General features: G+C 41.1%; 1 pseudogene; it reads right to left on the bottom strand.

Annotated features, from left to right (window-relative positions):
• Nucleotides 1-3,295: 3,295 nt before the first annotated feature.
• On the bottom strand, nucleotides 3,296-4,984 carry LOC147889020 (uncharacterized; annotated as a pseudogene).
• Nucleotides 4,985-7,085: the final 2,101 nt, after the last annotated feature.

The raw sequence follows: 7,085 nt of genomic DNA on the forward strand, positions 1-7,085 counted from the left end.
ACTTGCACCCTCCTACTTGTCAGCAGTAACCCCGTCCAGAATTCAAGCCCACACCTGCCCGCGGAGCCCTTGAGCTGCAGTCCTATACCCACTGCCATTCTGGACAGATCTGCATCCCTGCGGTTTGCTGTGTTTGCCCCTCATTTGCAGCCTATCTTGTCTGCATTTGTGCGTCAGATCCACAAACATATACTGCTACATTTGGGCCCTGACTTGCAGGCCTATCTACAGCCATATCCGGCACATGTCTACCAGCATTTGGAGGCTGCTTCTACCTCGGGTTTGCTAGTGCCATCTACAGCCACACGGTGCTTGCATTGTGTGGCTGCTGCATAGTGCTTGCGTTGCAGCCCCCGACTACCACATATCCGGACTACCGCCACTATCATCAATGTAAGGCTTTGCTACCTACATCGAGCTACCGCTCCTATCTACCCATTCAGGGTCGCTTTTGGGCATATATATCAGAGTCTCACTTGGACCTCTTGTTTTGGATCACTCACCTATATTCATACTCATTCATTCAGCTACACCATGCTCCACATTATTACTCTGATCTCTCGTCAGGTTCTTTGGTTATTGTGTTCTCACACACGTGTCGTGAGGTACTGAAGCATTGTGGTCACGTCCCGTGTAAATAGGGCATTGGAGAGGAGGCCAGAGTAGGAAATAGGATCACCAGAGAGGGGGACTAATGTGAGTGGAAAGTGGGTGGGATGCCCAAAATATGCAAGTGGTGGGCAGCTTGTAGGGGAGTGGGGATGGGGAGGAGTTCTTGTAGGACCAGGCAAACTTGGCGGCAATGTCAAAGCTAGGAGGCACTCTTGGGATTGGGGGGCTAATCTGTGGGTGGTATTGCTATTGTGACTGGCAGCCTGGTGCATTGGCGAGCTACACTTCTGCTGTGTGAGGGATGTGAGCTTGGGTGGAGCTGTGGCAGGCAAGGGCAAAGGGTTGCACAGCCAGGCAAAGGTTGGCGGGCCTTGGGTGGAACCAATCTAGCCCTTGTTAGGGTTGCAGACCGGGGTTGAGGGCTGGCAACTGTGGGCATGCGTGCAAAAGACTACATCATACCATTTGTCATTTGCATACTGTAAGTACTAATGCATGCTAGAGAGAACAATGATGCAGATTGAGCAACTCACACGCGCGCGTGAAAGATGAGAATGAGAGAGGTCAGACCTGACTCCTAACCATGGTTCCATAAATGGCTCACATTACACAAGACAGAAAATAGAACTGGGGGGTTTATATTCTTAAGTGTGAATCTCAAAAGCAAGTCCCGAGAATGCTAAAAATCAGCAGCATTTGCTAGCTGAAAATCAGTGTGAGTTTCAGCACATTAATCAGGCAAATGTTGATGATGCAGTGGCCAAAGAGAAGGCTGCTATCAGCAAGGCTAAAACAGTCCCAAGATGGCTTTTGGACACATCGTGAGACAAACAGTCCGCTCCGCTCCCTGGTAGAACAAGGACAGACACTCGCAATGCACAGGACAATTTTCAGGCACTTACAATTTTCAGGATAATGTGTAGCATGCAATGAGGAGCCTGTTTCTTTTGAGGATGCCCAGTGGTGAGCATTGGATGGCAGTCATGCAGTCAGAACTTGATTCCATTGACAAGAATGGCACATGGGAGTTATGTGCTTGCCGGCACAAAGTGGGTTTATAAGTCAAATCAGATGGTAGAATTGGTAAGGCTTGTATGCCCAGCACCATGGGATTAACTATGATGAGCCTTTGCGCCCACTTCCCATATGACTTCTATACACTGTGTCATTGCATTGGTAGTGTATCATGATTGGCATGTGTATCGATTGCTTTTCTGAACAGGGATTTACATGAAGAGGTGTATGTTACACACCTCCAGGTTTTGTACAAAAAGGGTAAAGGGGGCAAAGTTTGCCGTTGGCATAAGGCATTGTATATATTGAAGCAAGCACCCCTGAGCATGGTACGAGAAGGCTTGATTGCTCTTGGGTTTCACAATAGCCTGACTTATGTCCGTAGAGACGGTAAGGACTTGCTCATCCTTATCCTCTACGTCGTGACTGGCCCGAACGAGCATAAAATCACAGCTCATTTGCAGCGTCGGTTGGAAGTCACTGATCTTGGCAGTGGAGGGGGGTAATATATTATGATGTATTAGTCCAATTAGTCCAAGTACATTGGACAACTTCTCTGCAGATTTCAGCTTGAGGATTGCAAGCCCATTTCTTCCCCCGTTAAAACTGGTTCAGGTTTTCATTGGAAGATGTAGGCAAGCCGTTTGATGCCTCTCTCTATCAACAGGATGTTGGATGCTTATTGTATTTATGTGACACGAGGCAAAACATACAGTTCGGAGTTTCACACTTGAGCAGGTTCATGCACAGCCCTAGCACATTGCATTGGCAGATAGCCAAACATGTCTTCAAGTACCTCAAAGGCACACAGACATTGGCTCTTTTCTTTGGGAAAGGCTCATGTGAGCTTGCACACATTTATGGACAGTGATTGGGTTGGTTGTTATGACACACAGGGGGTACGTCTTTTCTTTGAGCATCTTGGTCTGAGCACATTTTTCTTAGCATGGCCTATATTGTGATTTCTTAGACAATTTTATCATAACATCACACACCATTTAGTCATAAAACTACCCTAAGAAGATACTATATACATTTCTACCCCACAAAGATGCCGCTAACATCACACACCCTTTAGTCATAAAACTACCCCACAAAGATGATATATACATTTAATTACATTTCTTTCCAATAGTATTTAGGGCTTATAAGACCCCTTTATTCATAAAACTACTTTTCATGTCTACTTCATTTCAACACCCTCCACCTATATCATCCATCATTCATACTATCATGATAGATAGTGATTTATTGATGAAATGATTGCAAGTCACATGGTGAAGAATTTAGGGTGCAAATTTGCGTGCATCTATGTTGAAACATTTATTAGTTGCATAAAGGAGATACTTCAAGATTCAATTCACCATGATGATCATTTGTACATAACTCATAGTTTTGACATGCAAACCTTATGACATGATTGTCACATCTCTAGCAAATAGAAAAAGTTTTATGAAACCAACACGCTCAAAATTGAATATGCGATATTGAGATTAATATTCATGGTGGGTACTCACATGATGTACTAATAGTTCTTTAATATGATTACTACATCTCTAGCAAATGAAATAGGTGCAAGACACCACAAAAGTTAATGCATGTTCAATACTAGGGCATCACGAGCAAAATGAATTGCTTGAAGGGAAAAACTCATGTCAAATCACTAGACTCAATGTTCTTTACTGATGTCATCCACATAGATATTGCGATGATGCCTTCTCTCTTTGATGGGGGCATTGAATGCAATGCCATTACACATCATCTCAACCATAGCACCTGCATAAGAAGGCAAAAAGCTAAAATAGATAAATCAATATCAATGCCTCATTGATAATAATAGTCTCCAACAAATAGGTTTAAAAAGATAAAACATGAGAGTAACATACTTACTAGTCGTCTAGAAGATTAACAACCATTTCCACATCTTCGGAATCATTTAGAGTCCCATAGTTGCTTAACACATTTCCCTTTCCTTTCTGTCCATCCAAAAATGGTTGCAATATAGAATTGCAAATGTCAGGATCATTTTCAATAGATAAGCATGCTCTCCCAAAATGCACGCATGCTTTTTGCATAGAACCAATCCTAGCACCTAAGTCCACCACATGTCCAGAAATTGGACGCAAGAACTCCAAGAAGTACAACATCATGCATGGAGCCTTCTCCAATGCACCTCTCCATGTTTTATAGTATGCTCACTTGTTGGTAAATAATGATGAAAGAAACTACTTCCAAAAGCAATGCCCAATTTAGTACCAACCACGGAAGCATCTCCAGGATTACAAACACAAGACATACTAGCCCGATGAAGAAGGCATAAAACCACAACATCCACCTAAAGACAAGAAAAGAATTAAACGTATACTTAGTACAAGCCATTTCATTATACAAGAGCATAAATTCTTTCAACAGGTCATTGTATGACAATTGTCTCACCTTATGATCAATACCACCAACTTTGATTGTACAATATGCATCCAAGCATTGCATGTACATTTGACATGCAAACTCTAATCTAATGATTCTAGCATAACGCTCAACCAAATGAAGAACATGAGGAGCACACATAACTAGGATCGAGCCAGAATCTGAAACAACTGTGGCTGCTACTAGCAAGGAGAAGCGTACATGTGGAATCCTCTACTCCAAGAGCTTCTAGTTGTGTAGGCAGATCAATAATGATAAAATCTGCAACCCAAGAAACACTCTTACCATTTCTTGGTTTTCTTTCACCTCCAAGACCCACAAAGTATTCCTTCATGTCTATATAGGCTTATGTAAAGTTTGAGATGGACAATTGCTTCCCAAACTTAACATAATCATAGCACCAAGCCTTGCAATGTGAAGCATCACATGTGCCACTCTGATTCAAAGTTAGAGAGTTCAATGTAATGTACAAAAAGCGGACAGACCTATCTTTCCATTTACATCCTTTCAAAATGGGTGTAGACTGTAGTACCTGCACATCTGTACCCACACCACATATGTAAAGACACAAAGTGATAACAACATATGTTACACAAACAAATAACAGCTTGAAAAAAGATCAAGAGAACTTACCATTATTAGTACCAGGATTTGTTGGTGGCCTACCACCCTTCTTTAGTTCCATACTTGAATCTTTGTCCTTTTTAGTCATCTTCTCAAGTGTTTTTTGAACCTCAATGACTGCATCATCCTCGTGGACTGAATTTGAGCTTGATGAACCCATCTCTCCCTTTTTATGCTATGTGTATAGCTCTACCTCCTCCTCAATGCAACATCCTTTTTTCATATCAAGCCACCACGGGCAGTTCTTTCTCTCCCACTCAGAGAGCACTTGCTTCCCTTCTTTTTCTATCATGTTTGGAGAGTACATACAGAATTTTAAGTCTTGCATTTTACTTATGATGGTGATGTTTTCTTTGAGTTACCAACTACTTCAATGAAACATCGCACAAAAGGTATGGAGTCAAAATTTGATGGTCATGTTTGGAGTGATCCTATTACAACAAATATAGTATTTCCTGGTGTGGTTTACAGAAAGGAATGTGGAGGTCACCTCCGTTGTATAAATGCAACTTGTGGTTATAAAACAAGAATTGGGATAGAGAATGAGACACAATGGGATGGGAGATTGATTTGAGTGGTCCCAGCAAATGTGTCAATTGAATCATATGGCTCCTTATCATCTATACATTGTGGTTGTCCACCAATTTTCTTGGAGAGATGTTACTGTGAAATGTTACTCTGCATACCAGAATGTAGAGATGGTGTGAATCTTACTCGTGCAGTCATACACCATGGCCATTATAATCATCCCGTTGGAGATGGTTTGACTAGGAGAACAAAGGATGCCATTAAAACCAAAGTTTCTGAAATGGTGAGGGTTGGTGGTGCTGTATACCCTAAAGGGATACAAAATATAATTGTCCAAGACATTATTATGGAAACTTTATTATCTAAGAAAGTGCAAGATGGGATTAAGATGTCGGATGTTGAGCTACAAGATTTGCTAAAACAATGTGAACCTTTGCTCGATAAAAGAAGGTAATTACCATAATATTTGTTATTGCATTGGTTTATTGAATTATGTTATTACAATGAATATTGACCAACTTTATGTCTATGTATAGATTATCAAGATGGATTGAGGAGGGTCGACATGACTCTCGACCTGTGTCAGATGGGCTAGATGGAATTTTATACTTGAAAAGACATTGTAGATATAATTATTTCCAAAGTATATAGTTTCCTGCAATTGCAACATAGTTCATTCAACAGGTGTCATGTATTTAAAATGTCTACCCAAGGTTCTGGTTCAGGGGTTGCTTTGGTAAATAAAATAAGACCTGGAGGAGAACTGGGTCATTGTTGGGTGTTGTTTGACTTTGTGAAGCGAATGAAAGATTGGACTACCATGGCTTGCCATGTGTATAATCCTTTTATCCAAGAGTTGCAAACAATTGCAACTTGTGACTTCATGGTGGAAGATACTGATGCACAAATTCTATTTTGGGATACTCTCAACAAAGTAATGGTTTCAGAAGGGTTTGACAATGCAAAATTCAAAGGGTTCATGGCAGATGAGGCCCAAGCCAACTGGAGAGCTGTATGTGCCACTTTCAATGGTGGCCATGACAATATAATGGAAGGGAAAGTGCATTCTTGCCTTTTCCATTGGGAGCAAAGTCTTCATTCCCATGCAAAGGCATGTATAAAAGTTGGCAACCAAGAGGAATTTAAAATCCGATGTAGACACTGGAAGGATGCCTCTACAAAGCAAGCTGCAGAAGTTGAAATGAGAAGCCTAAGGGCATGGTGGAATGCAGGCCATGCAAATGATTCAGACTTGCCATGGCTTGAAACTTGGTTTGCATGGTGGCATGCTAGGATTTACCATTGGGGCCACTACATTATAGAGGTTGGTTTTGTATTTCTCTTGAATTTTTTTTAATCATGTTAATAATGTAATTTTGCCATTACAATATCTCTACAATGCTTGGTTTGCAGAGAATGTTAGATAACGAGAAGTACTTGATACCTCGAATAAATCTAGCAGAGTCTATTCATGGTAGTTGGAGGGCTCGATTGAACCATGTCAAATATGTTGGTCTCTACAATGCCTCTATTAGTGACCTCTCAAATGCAATTTTACAAAGCTCTGTATACACATCTTTTTTAAAGGGCCAGTTCACTGGAAGTGGACCGAGTTGAGACCTTAAAAAAAAGATCTTCAAAATCTCGGATTGACATTAGTGCCAAAACAGTTGTTGATCTAACAAGTGATGTTGCAAAGGAAATGGGTGTTGCATCTGAAGTATGTTTTAATGATGGAGATGACAAGACTGTGCGAAGGAAAAGGCCAAAGTCAATGCCTTCAAATATATGTGAGGATGATAGTCAATGCCCTGAGTACAGTTATGCAAATAAGAAAAGATACTCCATCTCTCCAAAATCTAGTACTAAATTTGCAACAG

The sequence above is a fragment of the Dipteris shenzhenensis genome, chromosome 21, assembly GCF_047967505.1.
Source record: "Dipteris shenzhenensis isolate YYH24624 ecotype China chromosome 21, Dip_SZ_1.0, whole genome shotgun sequence".
Lineage (NCBI taxonomy): Eukaryota > Viridiplantae > Streptophyta > Polypodiopsida > Gleicheniales > Dipteridaceae > Dipteris > Dipteris shenzhenensis.